The following is an 18411-nucleotide window of genomic DNA, read 5'->3' on the forward strand; positions in this document are numbered from 1 at the left end:
TATTGGCCGAGGGAGCCGGCGTACAGCTTCTGGGTCATGTGGCCAGCATGACTAAGCTGCTTCTGGCGAACCAGAGCAGTGCACGGAAACGCCGTTTACCTTCCCACCGGAGTGGTACCTATGTATCTACTTACACTTTGATGTGCTTTTGAACTGCTAGGTTGGCAGGAGCTGGGACCGAGCAACGGGAGCTCACCCCATCGCAGGGATTCGAACTGCCAAACTTCTGATCAGCAAGTCCTAGGCTCTGTGGTTTAACCCACAGTGCCACCGGTGTCCCAGAAAGGTTGTAATCCCTGCTTAATTACTACCACCCCAAGCTTTAGTAATGCCCCAAAGTTGCAAAGGACCTACCAGTAGATAGATTTTGGAAGCTGACTATGCCTTGTAACGAATTTTCAGCCATTTGTGTAAGCCTTCAACTGCGGAGCATGACCATAATTCTAGCATATTTTTGATTATCATAACCACACACACACACAGGGCATGTGTCATCCAAGGTTAGAGAGAGCTAGTTCTCATTCCCTTAACTTCTATAAGAGAGTTAAACATGTGCTTTGAGTATCCTATTGAAATGAAAGGGATTTCTAACTGGCATGAATCATACCTTCGATTCTGTTATTTATTTTTTTAATACGTCTATAGTTTAAATTTTATTTGTTTGTTTGGTATACTGCCCCACTTGCTAGATCTCAGAGTGGTTCCCTGTCGTTTTTTCTTAAAGAGCTTTCACAGATGGGGGCGGGGGCGGGATTTAAAAATGGAAATGTACTCATTTCTTAACAACAACAAAGAGAGAGCTCCAGCGGTGGTTGGTTAGGTTAGAATCTCCCATTAAGGACCCTGCTGGTTCCGACCTTGTTGACCTTCAGTGAGGCAATTCCTGGATATGATGGGGCGGGCGGCAGATGACTTTTAGATGTTGCAGGGCATTCTCCATCCGCCTGCCGGTTATTCCAGGGGGTGGCAAGAGGAGGAGACCAGGGGGGGTTTCCCCGCCCCGTCCGGCATCCTTGAGCCTGTTCCAGCCTCCGTCTTCTCCTCCCGTCCGTTCTCTCTGCGTGGAAGCGAGCCCTCGAGCTTTCTGGCTGCTGTAACTCAGCAGCGATGCCCAGGACTCCCCTCCCCTCCGCGTCCTGGGTGCAGCTGCCAAAGAGGCTGCCTAGCCGAGGGAAGCCTTCGTGATTTGGGAAGGGGGGGTCTCTGCAGCAACACTCCCCGCTGCCACCAGCTCCTCCTGCCGGCACGCCGCCTTCGCGCCTCTTCTCCTCTAGGGGGCCCCCCTCCCTCCCGCGCTGGCCGCCCCTCGAAGCAACGCCCCGAGGGGAGGCGGGCGAGCGAGGGATAAAAAGCGCGGCGCTGGAGCAGCGCGGAACTCTGCGCGCCCTTCCAGCGCTCCAGTTAGAGACCCTCGCAGCCGCGCGCCCCAGTTCCACTGCCTCGGATCGGAGCGTCGCTACCCCACAACCTAGGGGGAAAAGGGAGCGTCTAAACTGTAGGGAGCTCGGGTCCTTTGCAAAGGGGAGCTCCGGAGTCACCTGGCGCCCAAAGGTAAGAGGCTACTCCCTCTTTGAATTGGCGAGGAAGGGAGGAGGGTGGCAGCCGATGCGTCCTAGGGAGAGCGCGGGGCGCAGGGCGAAGAAAGCTCGGGGCTCTGCTGCTTTGGAGGTGGGGGTCGCAAGACGTTTGTGGGGAGGTGTTCATTGCGCCTTGGCCATGTGCCGATCGGCAAAGAGGACTCTGCGTTTTGTGTGTGAAAAAGAGAGCGATTCTGGACTCCTGGGCTCGTGCGCAACTTTGACTCCCGCTTTGGGTGCCCTCGGTGTTCCCTTGGATGTGGGGATATTCCAGACAACCACAGTTCCCCTTGGAGGCTGTAGGCGGTCCTGGGGTGAGAACTGGCGAGAGTGGAGCGGCGCGGCGTGTCACGGGGACCCCCCCGACGACTCCATGCAGGCGGGTGTCGCTTTTACTGGAGCATCTGCGGAAGGACAGGGTGGCCGAGAACCTCTCTCTCTCTCTCCTCTCTGGTCCACACACGCATCTCACCCTATAACGCTTGGCGACTCTGGGGTTTAGCTGAACGTGTGAGCGGTCTCCACTGACCTGCACTTGTGAAAGTTCTGCCTGCTCTTGTGAACCTAGGAGGCTGGTTCAGGTGCGCAAGCCACCGCCTGCTGTTGCAGTTCTTGGGTGACCGCGACTTAGCTGTGGGTAGTAGTGGGGGCTGTGGAATGGTGGTCCCCGGAAGGCAGAGGCAAAGCTGTTTCTTCTCCCACTCCGTCTGTGGCACTCCAATAAGAAAAGCTCCACTCACCAGCAGGACACTACCGGTCTCTGAATAGGGATGGAGTCTGGAATCCCTGCAGTTTTTCACAAGTGGTGGCCTTTGAACCTTGACCTCAGCTGGGTCCCTTGCATGGGTGTAGCCAGGGGGGCAGGGAGGAGCTGCTGCCCCTCCCCCAGAATCAAGTAATATAAATACTTCACTGACTAATCAGGTCGGTTCTGCACCCCCTCCCCCGACAAAAGTCCTAACCCCCCCCCCCCCAAATCCTGGCTATGCCCATGGTCCCTTGGAAAGCTCTCGCCACGTGGCAGGGGTGACGGACTGCTAATAAACGACAACAGGAGAAGCTTCTATACATAAGTTTGTTTCAGGTGAGATGGCAAAAGCAGCACTTGCATTTAGCATCAGCCGTCCTGGGAATGAATGCAGAGTTATTCCACTTTCACAGGAGCCATGCCTGAGAGAGAGACTTCCCAAGAGTAGTTTTGTTTGCTTGTTTGATAGTTTACTAGATTTATGTCCCGCCTTTTAGGCAGCTTGCTACCTAAGCCATATCCTAAGATTCCAATTATTGAAATAATAACATTGCATTAAGTGTAGCAGCGGCAGATCCGTGTCTACAACAGCTCAGCTCCATAACACCACCTGAATGCAGACCACCAGAAGAAAAAATCTTTATGGTTTTTCAAACGGTCATGTAGAACATCCCCTGGTTAGGACTGAGAGAGACGCCTGCTTGAGACTCTGGAGACCGTGTAGACCAGGGTTTCCCAAACTTGGGTCTCCTGCTGTTTTTGGACTACAACTCGTATCATCCCTAGCCAGTAGGACCAGTGCTCAGGGGTGATGGGAACTGTAGTCCGAAAACAGCTGGAGACCCAACTTTGAGAAACCCTGGTGTAGACAATACTGAATGAGATGCACCAATGTAACGCAGCTTCCTGTGTTCCAAAACAAGGTATCTCCCTGGATATGGTGTTCAAGAAATGCGGGGCCACCACAAGAAAGACTCTGTCCCTGGTGCTCACCAGTTTAACAACTCTCACCAGTGGAACACAAAGCAGGGGCCTCAGATGCCAATCTTACAAGTAGGGCAGGGTGCATACCTCGTGTTGCGTTAGGTTCATGTTCCGTCTTTTCAGCTTGCGAACATGACAAACCCGGAAGTGTATATTTCCAGGTTTCGCCGCACGCGCAGAAGCGTTCTGCACACTTCGCACATGTGCAGAAGCGCTCTATCACACTCTGCTCATACACAGAAGCGCCACTCTAGTTGCGGACTTTTCAGGGTGCGAACAGCACCCCGGAACGGATCGTGTCTGCAATTCGAGGTACCACTGTAGCTTCCTCAGATAGCCAAGCCAGGCTTTAAATCAGCACCTTGTGCTGGGCCCAGAAATAAACAGGCAGCCGATCTAACTGGTGTATAATAGCATGTGATCCAAACACCTGTTTCCTAAAAGTGTGCTAACTGCCATATTCTGTAAGTTTCCAAACCGTTGTTGTGAAGGTGCTTCCAAAGCAAAGCAGAGAGGATCTCCACCGGCCCAGACTGTGCCTCGTATGGGGCCAACTGGTAGAGTAGAACAGTCCTGAGTTCAACAGGACTCTTCTCCTTGCCCTGCCTCAAATAGCATTCCTGCTCCCCATTATTAGGAGTTTTGCTTATGAGGGCTGCTTCAAACTTCCTATGTTTATGTGAATGTGGGCAACTCAGCATTTACGCAGGTTCAATGGATGCACACGTGCATTGTGCCCAAACTAGGGAAAAAATGGCAAAACAGCCCTAAAATGAGTCCAGAAAGGGCAAAAAACAAAACAAAAACCCACAGAAACAGTGCCTAGCAATCCCACAAGCCTTTGCAAGTTCAATCCCAGGAGCCCTTGCACTGACCATTGAAGCCTGTGGAGAATTGGAATTTTGAGCTTGGAAGTTTGGAGGGTAGTGATTGTGGTGGAGTTTGGCATCTCATAAGTGCTGCTGGTTTCTTAAAGAGTTTTTCCAGGGTTTCCAGACGTTTGGAGGGTGTTTGCAGGCTTTTCCAATGATGTTTCAGATATACAGTGGTACCTTGGGTTACAGACACTTCAGGGTACAGACTCCGCTAACCCAGAAATAGTACCTCGGGTTAAGAACTTTGCTTCAGGATGAGAATAGAAATCGTGCGGTGGTGGTAGCAAGAGGCCCCATTAGCTTAAATGGTACCTCAGGCTAAGAACAGTTCCAGGTTAAGAACAGACCTCCAGAACGAATTATGTTCTTAACCAGAGGTATCACTGTTTGTGATTTCATTTAAACACACGGGGCTTTGGAACGTAACCCCCGCGTAAATTGGGAACTGCCTGTCTCTAGTTGCCACACTGTTTGCTCATTTATATACCAAAAAATTATTCCTTGAATATCAAAGGTTTTCTTAGTATTAGCATATGGGTTGCTGGGGTGGGTGGCAGTGAACTACTCCTGACACATTTTTGTTACACCAAACACGAGAAAATGTACTTTCACATGTAGGAGAATGATATTTTGGATTGTAAATCTGCTAAGAGCCATAAAAATAAACTACCACTGGTACGTGACTAGTTTAGAGGAATGAAGCATTTTTTTTTTATCCCCAGAAAGGATAAAATTAGCATAGTACAAGTTTAGGAACATTGGCAATTAGCTGATTGTTTTTTGAATAATGGCCCTTAAATCAATGTAATGTTGGAATGAAAAGTTTTGTGACCCAAACAGAGACATGATCCATCCAGTTAAGTACTTCAGAGTGGAAGGTGTGCTCAATGGGGCTTACTCCTCGGTACGCCAGCATAGGATTTCAACTTTAAACTCCCATTGAGTTTGATGGGGAAATTGAGCTTAAATTTCTCCTACTTACAACCTGCATTTGAGGTTCATTAAGACTGCAGCTGGGACGCGGGTGGTGCTGTGGGTTAAACCACAGAGCCTAGGGCTTGCCAATCAGAAGGTCGGCAGTTCGAATCCCCGCGATGGGGTGAGCTCCCATTGCTCGGTCCCTGCTCCTGCCAACCTAGCAGTTTGAAAGCACGTCAAAGAGCAAGTAGATAAATAGGTACCACTCTGGCGGGAAGGTAAACGGCATTTCCGTGCACTGCTCTGGTTCGCCAGAAGCGGCTTTGTCATGCTGGCCACATGACCCGCAAGCTGTACGCCGGCTCCCTCGGCCAATAAAGCGAGATGAGTGCCGCATCCCCAGAGTCGGCCACGACTGGACCTAATGGTCAGGGGTCCCTTTACCTTTACCTTTAAGGCTGCAGCTCTCTACACGCTTACCTGGAAGGAACTCTCATTGAATTCAATAGACCTTACATCTGAGTAGGCTCACTTTTCTCTGCATAATCCCCGTTAACTATTGAATTACTCACTTCCGTGTGAACATACATAGGATTATGCTGTTTTTGGATGAGGAAATTTAAAATATTTCTGTACCTTTAGATCTCACCTCTCTTCCTTCGTGGGACCCAAGCTGTATTGGGAATAACAACTCTCAGCACCATTAACAAGCTCCATCTCCCAGAATTCTTTGGGGGAAGCCATGGATGTCAAAAGTGTACCATAGTGCTTTAATGAAGTGGTGGCCAAACTTGGACCTCCAGCCATTTTGGGACTACAACTCCCATCATCCCTAGCTAACAGGACCAGTGGTCAAGGATGATGGGCATTGTAGTCCCAAAACAGCTGGAGGGCCAAGTGTGGCCATGCCTGGCTTTAGTGTATGCTATGAGTGGCCTTAGCCTTAGACAGGTGTAGACGAATACTAACCAGCAAGCAGTGGCCTCGTGTAGGGAGGGCCAGAGGGGTGGTGCCCCCAGATGCATGGGGGTGCATTTTGCTCCTCCCCACCCACAGCCCCATGTTGCTGCACCCCTACCTGCCTGCAGCCCTTGGCAGGTGCAACACACATGTGTCCAAGGAGCACATGTGAGGATGCAACAGGGACGCACCCTTCCTGTTCATGGCGCATGCCTGTTGCATAGAACTCATGCAGCCCTGCAGCATCGCAAAGCAGTGCGGGGCTGGCAGGGCTGTGTGAGTGCGCCCTTCAGGTGTGTATGCCTGTTTGTGCCCGCCAAGGGTCACAGGCAGGTAGGGGCACAGCGCAGCCCTGCACCTGGGCACACGCCAGGCACAAGCCATGCACGCTACGCCTCTGACAATACGGTAGTTGAAAGGTTGGTTGCTAGTCATTGCTGCCAGTACAGTGGTACCTCGGGTTAAGAACTTAATTTGTTCCAGAGGTCCGTTCTTAACCTGAAACTGTTCTTAATCTGAAGCACCACTTTAGCTAATGGGGCCTCCTGCTGCCGCCAGACAATTTCTGTTCTCATTCTGAAGCAAAGTTCTTAACCCGAGGTAATATTTCTGGGTTAGCGGAGTCTGTAAACTGAAGCATATGTAACCTGAAGCGTATGTAACCTGAGGTACCACTGTAGTCACTTAGCGCTGTTTCTGCCACCGGCAAGGTTTGCTGTGATTGCTTCTACACGTTCCTTGCTTACACAGGTGTGTGTACATGTGCAGTTGTAAATATCCGCTCATCTTTATACAGAATAATAGGAAAAGCTGTACTGAGGCACGAGCAGCTGGGCGCGAGGGGGCGGGGGAGAACCCTGCCCCCAGCACCATCGGAGAGGGGCTACTATTGCGGCCACCCCCCCAGACACGCACCACACAACCGCCACCATGCCGGGTGCCACGGCCCCGCAGGCAGCCCGCCACGTCCCTGCGGGCGGCACTGTTGGGATACTGCTGGGGAGACGGGGGCATCAGGCAGGCCCCCAGCTGGCTCCAGCCACCAGCCGGCAGCCGGATGATCACTCGTCTCCCTTGGAACAGCATCAGTCAATCAGCGACACGAGCCTCAGATACGTTTAGAGACCCATGCACGCTCTATCAGCAGAGTGAATAAATCTTCTCACAGCAGAAGAGGCGGATAGAGCCATGTGTAAGCAGTATTTTACAGCTTTTTATTCAGCGGCAGGAACAAAGGAAAAAACATGTCTGCTTCCCTTCGTCTCCAGCAAAACAGCAGAAAGCAAAAGCAATATACAAACGGAAGTTCCCAACAGACCGTGCTGGAAGTAAACAGGCATGTGACACACAACAGTCATGCCTGTACCCTTTTAAGGTGGAACGGAACTATATCCTAACAGGCACGCCATGCCCCCAGGACGCAAGCCAGCCATTCCCGTGGGTTGCTGGAACTGCTTGGTGGGCCGTAGGTGTGGGGACACTTGGTCCAGCTGCCTGGGAAGAAAAGCTTGGGCAGCACTGGGACATCTGTCAAGGGCCTCTTGTCCATTGCTTTCGCTGCACACTTAGACTAGTATCCCAGCCTTCCCAGCCCACCATTGCTTCAGATTCAGAACCTCTACAAAACGTTCCTCCTGGATAAGGCTCTTCAAACTGCCTGTGCAACTTCTCCGATGATATCAGCCTGCAAAATGGATGAGTTTGTTCCCAGAACAAAACAACACAAAACCCCATTCATCATACTTGGCACTCCTTGGCGCTCTATCGCAACGCCGGTTTGAACGTGCTGGTGTTGCAAGGCGCAAGGTGTCCGCTTATGTGTTTGACATTTCCCACCCCTCCCAGAGAGAAAAGCATTTTCAGCTGCATTCGCAAGGTTAGCAGGCTGACATCTCACACATTGGTTCCACTCCTTTTTGAAATTTTATTATTATTACTGATTTTATAATATCAGCATTCACAAAGCAAAACCTAGCACACGCGTCATTTCAAATATGTTAGATGTGCAGGTTGTTGGAGGTTTTGTCCATTGCAGACCTATGCACTTCCTCTATAATAGGGTTTCCAAAACTTGGGTCTCCTGCTGTTTTGGACTACAATTCCCATCATCCCTGACCAATGGTCCTGCTAGCTAGAGATGATAGGAGTTGTAGTCCAAAAAGAGCTGGAGTTCAAAAACAGCTCTATAATTTATTTATTCATTTATTTCATTTCTATACCGCTTTATATTTTTAAGAAAAATCTCAAAGCGGTTTATGGCATATTAAAACATCAATAAAACAAGCCAGAATCAAGCATTTCTGAAGAAAGTCAAATATAGAGTATACAGTCAAAGCAACATATAGTCATACCTCATGCTACGTCCGCTTCATGTTACGTCTTTTCAGGTTACGTCCCGTGGCGACCCAGAAGTACCGGTAAGGGTTCCTTCTGGGTTTTGCCGCATGCACAGAAGCGCAAAATGACATCACGCGCATGCACAGAAGCAGCGAATCGCAACCCGCGCAGACGCGCCGCTGCGGAGTGTTCTCTTTTCATGTTGCGAACGGGTACCACTGTAATTAACAGAAAACTGAAATACCGTATTTTTTGCTCTATAAGACTCACTTTTTTCCTCCTAAAAAGTAAGGGGAAATGTGTGTGTGTCTTATGGAGCAAATGCAGGCTGCGCAGCTATCCCAGAAGCCAGAACAGCAAGAGGGATTTCTGCTTTCACTGCGCAGCGATCCCTCTTGCTGTTCTGGCTTCTGAGATTCAGAATATTATTTTTCTTGTTTTCCTCCTCCAAAAACTAGGTGCGTCTTGTGGTCTGGTGCGTCTTATACAGCAAAAAATACGGTATTATCTTAGAATTCAAAATAAAACATTACAAAGGAGGTCAACTACAGAATACATATTTAAAACAAAGCTAACCAAAAAAAAATATCTTAAACATTTCAGAAAGAAAAAAAACATTACTAAATGAAGTCAAATATAAAATACACATTTAAAACAGCATAATTAACAAAAGAATAAAACATTGTCATAAGGTGACACGGCTGTTTGGCAGGCACAAAAAGATGGGGCAAAAGAATCCCATAGTTGGGGTTTATTGTCAGGCATAGCGATGTTCCCCTGGTCTCACCAAGAGCCCCTTTAGTAGAGCTGGCGAGTCTGGGCCTCGCCCCCTAGGCCAGGTGGAAAGGACCTTGCAGGGAGTGGCCTTCACGACTCACAGCCAGGCGATACAAGAACATAAGTAGACCCCTGGTGGATCAGGCCACTGAACCATGTAGTCCAGCTTCTTGGTTTCACAGTGGCCAACCAGATGCCTATGGGGAAACTTACAAACAGGACCCAAGCACCAAAGCACTCTCCCCTCCTGTGGTTTCTGCCAGCTGGTCTGCAGAAGCATCGCCATTGTTGGCGAGTAGCCTTTTGTGGCCCTCTCTTCCATGAAATGGGACGCGGGTGGCGCTGTGGGTTAAACCACAAGCGCCTAGGACTTGCCGATCAGAAGGTCGGTGGTTCAAATCCCCGCAAGGGAGTGAGCTCCCGTTGCTCAGTCCTTGCTCCTGCCAACCTAGCAGTTCGAAAGCACGCCAATGCAAGTAGATAAATAGGTACTGCTCCAGCGGGAAGGTAAACGGCGTTTCCGTGCGCAGCTCTGGTTCGCCAGAAGCGGCTTAGTCATGCTGGCCACATAACCCAGAAGCTGTACGCCGGCTCCCTTGGCCAATAAAGCGAGATGAGCGCCATAAACTCAGAGTCCGCCACAATTGGACCTAATGGTCAGGGGTCCCTTTACCTTTACCTCCATGAAATGGTTCCTTTTAGACGTGCCTTAGTCCTTAATTCCACTGCTTCTAACAAACGGTATCTAAAAGAAATGTGTTAAATGAGATTTCTTGCAGTACAGGTTGGAATTGTTTTTCTTTTATTTCTGTTCATTCTGTTAAGTGCCCTGGGCTCCTTTGGGAGGGAAGAGTCCTTGAGAAATGTAATAACAATAAAATGATAAATCTTGTACAGAACAGATGCTCATTGGGAGCGCAGTGGTTTTCACCTCTGCCTGCCTCCCACAATATATACTTGCATATCTATGTGCAGAGACCCTCCAAGTGCCCCTATTTTCCAGGGACAGTCCCGGTTTTATAAAAGCCGTCCCAGTTTCTGAGTATCCCACTTTTCCTTAGGATTTCCCCATTTTCACTGGAGAAATGGAGTCATGTGAACCTCAAGTCAAGGAGATAAACTATACAACCTTTAGAAGACATATAAAGGCAGCCCTGTACAGTGGTACCTCAGGTTACGTATACTTCAGGTTACACACGCTTCAGGTTACAGACTCCACTAACCCAGAAATAGTACCTTGGGTTAAGAACTTTGCTTCAGGATGAGAACAGAAATTGTGCTCTGGCGATGTGGCAGCAGCAGGAGGCCCCATTAGCTAAAGTGGTGCTTCAGGACAAGAACGGACCTCTGGAACGAATTAAGTACTTAACTCGAGGTACCACTGTATAGGGAAGTGTTCTGAGGGAGTTTTTTAAATATTAAATGTTCTATATATATTTTGGAAGCCACCCAGAGAGGCTGGGACAACCCAGTTACATGGGTGGGGTATAAATAAATTATTATTATAATTATCATTATGGACTAGGATGTCCATATTTTCTTTTTTTTTAATAATATTTTTTTATTAACTGACCAATCACATCAAATCAAACCAAATTACATAAATTCCAAATTACACAGCCGAATTTTAAATTTTTGTTGGGGGTACCCATATTTCAGGTTCCGAAGGAGATCCAATCAACTTCTTGCTTCTTACTGCTGTTTTAATGTCCACAAATCTAACCTTATGATGTTCACAGTACTATCCAGTCCTTTCTTACTGTTTTTCCACATCTCTTGTTGTTATTTTCATATATTTTTCCTTTCTTTTTGTGACCTCTGATAGTCTCCACAAGCTGGTTAGAACAGTTTGTAATCCTGCGTGGATATTATTTTTTTTATCCAGTAGCCATATCTAGACGCTTTCCATATAACATCACTTCCATACATCAAAACAGTCTTAGTGTCATTAATCTTCACCAATCTGCCTCCTTTCTCAAAACCTCTGAGGAGATTCACCAGGAATGCAGTCTGAAAATGAGTCCGTTCCTGCTCCCGGCTATAAATCCTTTGGCAAGATGGTGACTCCGAATTAATTGCTGCGCCATTCCAAAAGCTCTTATTGCTTCTCGATCTCCATAAAGCATACTTTTGGTTAAAGTTTATCTCCACACAGACCTTAATCATCCTGCTTGGGTCAGTTCAACCGACGATTCTAATGAGGAGGGGTTCTTGTAAATCACATAGAAGGAAAGTAAAAAAGCCCCCCCCCCCCATTCAGTCCTGTTGTCAACATACCCAGTCTTTGGTGTATCTTCATTGTAAAATATTCCTGTTTCTCCAACCCGTCGCCTTCTTTCGCAGAGGTCACTTAAATTAGCAGACTTCACTCCCCTTCTTCACTTGAAATATGTGCATTTGCTTCTTTTGTAATTAATTATTCCAAATTGCTGCAGCTAGTGCGTGATCAGAGACAGCGTCCAGGAGAGCCGAGGTCCACACGGGGGCATTCTGCCTAGGGCCCTCACCCCCTTCTTTTGAAATAGGGGGTGATTTATGGGCACAGCAGGCAAGGGCAGTGTTCCCCATTTCCTTGGGGCAACAAGGGGGGCTGCCTACTCCCATAACAGCCTCTTAATTACCCCGTGTGGTTCGGAGAGATGGTATTGTCGACCATCTTCCAATGCGCCCCTAGTGGCCCCCAGGATGTCCCTATTTTCATTGGAGAAATGTTGGAGGGAAAGTGTACCTGCTCTGTCACACATGTGCACAGGTGTGCACTCCCTCTGACACGATTACTGCATCAGATTATTCGTTGTTTCAACCACCACCATCTTGAGCTAGGGGAACATTTGCCCTACTTCAAAGAGGACAGGCCTCTCTTTGAAGGAGTGTCCAGTTGAAGCATCTATTAAAGATAAAGAACCACTGCAAGGGAGAGCAAGAAAAGCCTTGAAGTGGACACATGGGTAATCTGGAATCTACACACACACAAATTATTATTGTTGTTGTTGTTGTTGTTGTTTATTTGTATCCTGCCCATCTGGCTGGGTTTCCCCAGCCACTCTGGGCGGCTTCCAACAAAGCTTAAAAATACATTAAAATGTCACACATTTAAAACATTTTTAAAAAATGCTGTGAAAATGCTTTTCAAAAAAAATCATTTTGAAGAATACATTGAATTTTGCATAGCTCATTGTCGCCATCTATTGTCACATTTGTATATCGCACAACACATTTAAAACGTATAATTTGCAGCTGTGTAGCAGAGTCCCAGGTCACAGTCATCTTCCCCATTCTTGGTAAGATTTATTATGCTTCTGTTTAAATCACAGCAATTATTTCTGCATTGGTGTATAGCCATATGAATTAGCATGCACAACATGTAACTAGTCACCCTACTCCTTGCCGTATTTACCCACATTTTAAACCACAAACAGAGGAAAATAAAGTGGGTGGGGATGAGAAATCTATAGGCTAGCCTTTGAATTGGCATTCTGGCAGGCATTTGCCTGCTAAGGTCTTACGGTCTTGCTCATTGCGGCTTCTAAATGGATGCTTGATGTGTGTTTGCTGTTGGATTCTTTCCATCTCTGATATATATTTTTAGTGTACTGTGGTTTTAAAATGTTGCTAAAGAGCCCTGAGTAGTACATTGACATTAGAAGGGCAGGGATAGTTATTTCTAGATAAACAAAATAAAATAAACAAGGGGTATTCCGTTCAGTCAGCCTTACCAACAAATGTGTGGCCTGGATGTTAAATGAAGTATAAGTAAAATAATGCCAGGCCAGGCCAGGCCATGTGTTTTTAGGCTGGAATCGGCAAACTGCAGCAAGGAGCATTGCAAATGTTGATTTTTGACAAAGGCTAAAAATGGCTTAGAGTTTGGTGCCCACCAGAACTGGCAGGGCTGCTAGGAAGTCAAGGGGGTGTGACTGTGAGGTCACAGGGGTGTGACTGTGAGGTCACAGAGGTGTGGGGAATTGTTCTGGTTTTCTCTCCATCCTCTTACCTTGCGAAGATGTGGATATGTAAGCATTGCAGTTGTACAATATACCTAGCATCCAACTAAGTGTTTTGTGAAGTGTTTTGCTTTGGTTGAGAGAGGGTTTTGGCTGCCACAATTGCTTCTCTGATTGGAGAAAAATTCTTACCTAAGACACTTGGTTGTGAGAATTTCTGTCACAATTGCAAGCACAGATTCATGCCACAATAACTGTACAGTGGTACCTTGGATTACAGACGCTTCAGGTTACATACGCTTCAGGTTACAGACTCCACTAACCCAGAAATAGTACCTCAGGTTAAGAACTTTGCTTCAGGATGAGAACAGAAATCACGAGGCGGCAGTGGGAGACCCCATTAGCTAAAGTAGTACCTCAGGTTAATCATAGAATCATAGAATCATAGAGTTGGAAGAGACCACAAGGGCCATCGAGTCCAACCCCCTGCCAAGCAGGAAACACCATCAGAGCACTCCTGACATATGGTTGTCAAGCCTCTGCTTAAAGACCTCCAAAGAAGGAGACTCCACCACACTCCTTGGCAGCAAATTCCACTGTCGAACAGCTCTTACTGTCTTAGGTTAAGAACAGTTTCAGGTTAAGAACAGACCTCCAAAATGAATTAAGCTCTTCTTCTTCCTCCTCCTCTTCTGCTCTCCCTTGCCTCTCCTTACCATCACATCCAAGCCATTCTTCAGTGAACAGGTGGAAAATTGCTTGCCTTAAAGAAAGCTCTTGTCAGCTTGACAAAGCTTGTCCCTTCCCTAGCTTTTTGGGCAACCCCCAGAACCAAGTCCTTGCTGGGAATTGCTTCCTTTAAGTAGAGTTTGCTGTGATTACAGGGCCCAGTGAGGAGCTGCATTGACAGGGAGGAAGGAGCTGCCTTCTTGGCAGGGTGCCTTTTGAAAAGGCAGCGCTTTAGACATTGTAAAGGTAACAAAAAACGGAGCTAATGATTTCATCCTACCGCAGGGACATTAACACACAAGGTGCTTGTTCCACCAAAGCCTCTTTTGTTTCCGTGTTTTCTTTTCCTTTTGAATTCGCAAAATGACACATGTTCCGGCTAATTTTAGTGGCAAATGTGACTCTTTTGTAGGTGGGAATGCTTTGCACTGTTGCAGCAAGTTTTAAATTAAGGCACAGGACTTAACAGAGAGTTTCTGCCTACAAGACTAGGTTAGGAGAGTGAGGGAATAATTTATCGCTCAAGAGCTTCCGTTGCAGGCAAGGTGTGGCGTCTGTGCAAGAGACTCTTGAAGCCCAGAGTAGTTTAGGTATTGTTCTTCCTTTGTTTGTTTGTTTCTTCAAAGTAGGATCTTTACAAAGGAGGACAGCATCCTCAAAAGTGGAGGCAAGTAGAAGCTGTAGGGGCTGTAGAACGCGTTCTTCACAGAAAGAAGTGTGTGTATTGCAGACCCAACATACTTGAATATAACCACTCGTTCTGAAAGGCAAACTGTATCCCGAGACAGCTCACTCAATGTAACTTCTTCACAAGCATCTCTTATGAGCAATCATCCCCTGCCATAGAGTGACAGTTCTCAAAATATATGGGGTTCCATTTCCCCAGAGCATGTTGAAGCCGCATGCTTCAGTTCCATTGCACAAGCTAAGCAGATCCGTGCCTTGATGAGAGGCCTTTTGGCAGACCCATTTCAGCTGCTACAAGGACCTCTTCATCTATCAGCAAGAATACATGTGGGCTTTATAGGTACACTTGTCCAGGAGCTGGGATTGGCTGCAGTTCCGTGGCTGACCTTGACAGTCAATGTAGGTGGATGCTTGTCAAGAGTTGCACATGGCCCACCACCAGCCAATTGGAGATACTTGACGGTATCCCATCCCCCAGATAGAGGGGTGCCTGCTTGGCAACTGGAAGTTTTTGAAGGAGGGGGCCAAAAGGAGTGCAAGAAGTTGTGATTCATCTCTCCAGCTCCTTTCAAGACAGAATAGTGCTCAGAGACTCCTGGGGTGGTGTCTTGGTTTCCATCTGTGGAGCCACAACCCCCTTCTGCTCCTCTTGGGCCCCGCCAGCCTCAGACATCTTGATGCTTGTCAGATAAGGAGAAGGAGTAGCTGCTGCAGTAGAAGCTACAATGGCTTGGGATGTGATGGCAAGACTCTTGGAATCTCGAGGGTTGTAGAGTTCACCACTGAATGGCAAATCTGACTTGGCTGTTGTGTGACATAGTGATAGCTTCAGAAGGAGAACATGGTGTAATTATTATAGGTCCAAGTCATGTATAACACATAGTGCTTTCTAACAAATACACCCTTCTTCCATAGTACAGCCACTGATCAAAGCTATATTCCCTCCTGGTGGACACCTCCTCTTGAGCTATCAGCAGGGGGAGTGAGGCAGGGATGGCATGGGGCAATGACTTTCTAACAGTGTGCTAGGAGGACACATGTGGCAAACGTGCCAGCTACTGAGGCAGGACACAGTGAGGATAGACAGCAGATGGTTGCTTGGCTTAGGGCACTTGTGACAAATGCCTACTTTTCCAGGTTGCTTGGCTTAGGGCACTTAGGTTGCTTGGCTTAGGGCACTTGTGACAAATGCCTACTTTTCCAGGTTGATCCTGCCAGGGTGACCAGTAGGTCACGGATCAGTGTCACAAGACAGGTGGCTTCTGGACACAGCCAAAATTCCCAGGAAAACACCTCTTTGGGTTGTTGCTGTTTTTTTTAAAAAAGGAGCAAGCTCCTTACACACGGACCCCTTTCTTGGCTCCCTGCCATTAGGAATTCCCTCTGCAAGCATGCAGAACTGCTGCGGTGAAATGCTGTTGTTTCTGGGTTAAATTCTGCCCTCCTTTTCCACATGCCTAGTTGGCTTCAGTGAGATTAATTGTAAGTCTTGGCCTTTAAATAAGCCATTTCGGTATAAGTAGAGGCATTTCTTGCAAAGGCTTCTTCCATCTGCCAGCTCTTGGAAGTGCCTCTGTCAAATGTGAAGGCCAGCATCAGGGCTATTTCTGCTCTGTCCCAGTTCCTTGCAAGCTCCCATGTAGCCGTTTGATATATTCACTGAGTTGAACTAATCTCCATCTGGCACAATGTCCTTGCTGCAAAAAGTAGCAACTCCAGCTTTGCTTTTGGCACAAAAAGGTATTTAATCGATCGACATGCTAAGTTTGGCATAAGGCGGGGATAGCTTTGCGATGCAGTATCTTTTTAAAAAGAAGTAAAAGATGGACAACAAAAGAGGCAGAGCAGGGATGGGGGACCTGTGACCCTCCAGGTATTCCGACTCCCAGCAGCCCCAGACAACACGGCAAATGGCAAGAAATGATGGGAGTTGTGGTCTAATAACATATGGAGGACCAAAGGCTCCCGAGATGCCAGAACACAAGAGTCAGCATGAAGCTGATGTTGCAGGAATGATGCGGAAGGAGATCTCTGCGTGTTAAATTTCACACGGCTCACTAGCTCCTGTACTATTTTCAGAAGAAGCTTAGCAGGTCTCTCCACCCCCCGCCGCCCCTTCCATGGTTGGTAAATATTACTCAAGTTGGAGGAATCTGCATTTGCAGATCAGCATGGCTCTTGCTTATGGTTATGGGCTCGTAAACTTATGGTTACAAAAATGTACCGCCGATGTCAAAGCTGAACTTTGTGTAGCAGATGGTATCCATCGAAGCACATTGATTTAGTCATTTTCCCATTCAGTGCATCTCTCTATACCCAGCATGGGGAAACCCCTGTCCTCAGAGGAGCAAATTTCAGATCTGTTGAGAAAGGAAAAGGCTGTTTCTGCTGCCTCTTCGTGGGCTCTGTCTAGTTCCACAATACAGTTGTACACTGGTACCTCGGGTTACATCCGCTTCAGGTTACAGACGCTTCAGGTTACAGACTCCACTAACCCAGAAATATTACCTCGGGTTAAGAACTTTGCTTCAGGATGAGAACAGAAATTGTGCAGCTGCGGCACAGCAGCAAGAGGAGTCCCCATTAGCTAAAGTGGTGCTTCAGGTTAAAAACAGTTTCAGGTTAAGAACAGACCTCCAGAACAAATTACGTTCTTAACCCGAGGTACCACTGTACCTTGGAAGTCGAACAGAATCTGTTCCGGAAGTCCGTTTGACTTCAAAAACATCAGAAAACCAAAGTGCAGGTTTTGATTGACTGCAGGAAGCTCCTGCAGCCACAGAAGCCCCATCAGATGTTTGGCTTCCAAAAATAGTTGGCAAACTGGAACACTCGCTTTCTGGTTTGTGGCGTTTGGGAGCCAAAACATTTGAGAACTAAGCTGTTCGAAAGCCAAGGTACGACTGTACTTTCTTCAAGGAGTGCCCAGATTACAGAGAATACAGTCATTACAGAGGGTGGAACTTTGATCTTGTGCAGAATCTCTTCTATCTGTTCTCAATAATATCACAGAGTTCTTAAACAGGACTGTCCCCATCATATGGTAGAGTCAGGCAGTCAACGCAAGGAGCAGCAGCAGTAGGAAGGGCTTTGTGTTTTCCCTGTGGCTTCTCCTCTGTCTTCAGGTGCAGTGGAGAACGTTGACCTTTTGTCAGTAACAATCAGTAAAATGATTGTTAAATTTATCCTACCTTTCCTCCAAAGAGCTCAAAGTGGCCTACATGGTGACTGGCCCAAAGTCACCCAGTGACCTTTTTGGCAGAGTGGGAATTTGAACTCTGGTCTCCCAGGTCCTGGTCCAACACTCTAACCACTAGACTACAGTGGATCTAACATTATTTGCTGACCATGAGGCTCACGGATGTGATGTGCAAATGTTGCTATTCAGCACTCAGTAAAGAAACAAGAAAGAAGGGAATCTATGGGAGAAAGTAATATCTCTGTTCCTTCTTAGCTGAGTCTTGCCACCCCGGAGGCAACCAGCACACCATGAACTCAAGCAATATTTTTGCCTGCAAAGCAATCCGAACATTCTTCTTGTCGAGAAAAGCAGTAGGGAAGATCAAGCTTGCCAAATGTCTGCTTCCCAGCTGGTGCCAAAGGCTCTTGCTCACAAGGATGACAGATGTGTAGATGAGATTTGCAATGCCAGCTCCAAAGTGTACTTGGGAAGTGTAACAAACTGTAAGAAAGCCTTGCTTCTAGACCATTTACACTCAACTCAAGGGTTTTTTCCCCGTGTTCTCAGAGCACTGGTTCTTTGTCAACGTGTAACCTGTGTGGGTGGCGCTGTGGGTTAAACCACAGAGCCTAGGGCTTGCCGATCAGAAGGTCGGCGGTTCGAATCCCCGCGACGGGGTGAGCTCCCGTTGCTC

The 18411-nt window shown here is 47.5% G+C and overlaps 1 protein-coding gene and 1 long non-coding RNA gene across 3 annotated transcripts in view; one reads left to right on the forward strand and one right to left on the reverse strand.

Annotated features, from left to right (window-relative positions):
- The window catches only part of CACNG5 (calcium voltage-gated channel auxiliary subunit gamma 5), a 60982-nt gene that overhangs the window by 14563 nt on the left and 28008 nt on the right, over positions 1–18411 (forward strand). Inside the window, exon 1 of one of the 2 annotated variants that reach the window (XM_083427992.1) lies at positions 820–1551. The exons of the other annotated variant lie outside the window; for it this stretch is intronic. The gene's annotated coding sequence lies outside the window, so the exon portion shown is untranslated. Of the gene's footprint in view, positions 1–819; positions 1552–18411 lie in introns of those variants that run through there. 2 annotated transcript variants of the gene reach the window in all.
- The window catches only part of LOC310671845, an 86510-nt gene that overhangs the window by 5153 nt on the left and 62946 nt on the right, over positions 1–18411 (reverse strand). The gene's annotated exons all lie outside the window — the stretch shown is intronic.

This window comes from Podarcis tiliguerta (genome assembly GCF_965153285.1).
Source record: "Podarcis tiliguerta genome assembly, chromosome: 2".
Classification (NCBI taxonomy): domain Eukaryota; kingdom Metazoa; phylum Chordata; class Lepidosauria; order Squamata; family Lacertidae; genus Podarcis; species Podarcis tiliguerta.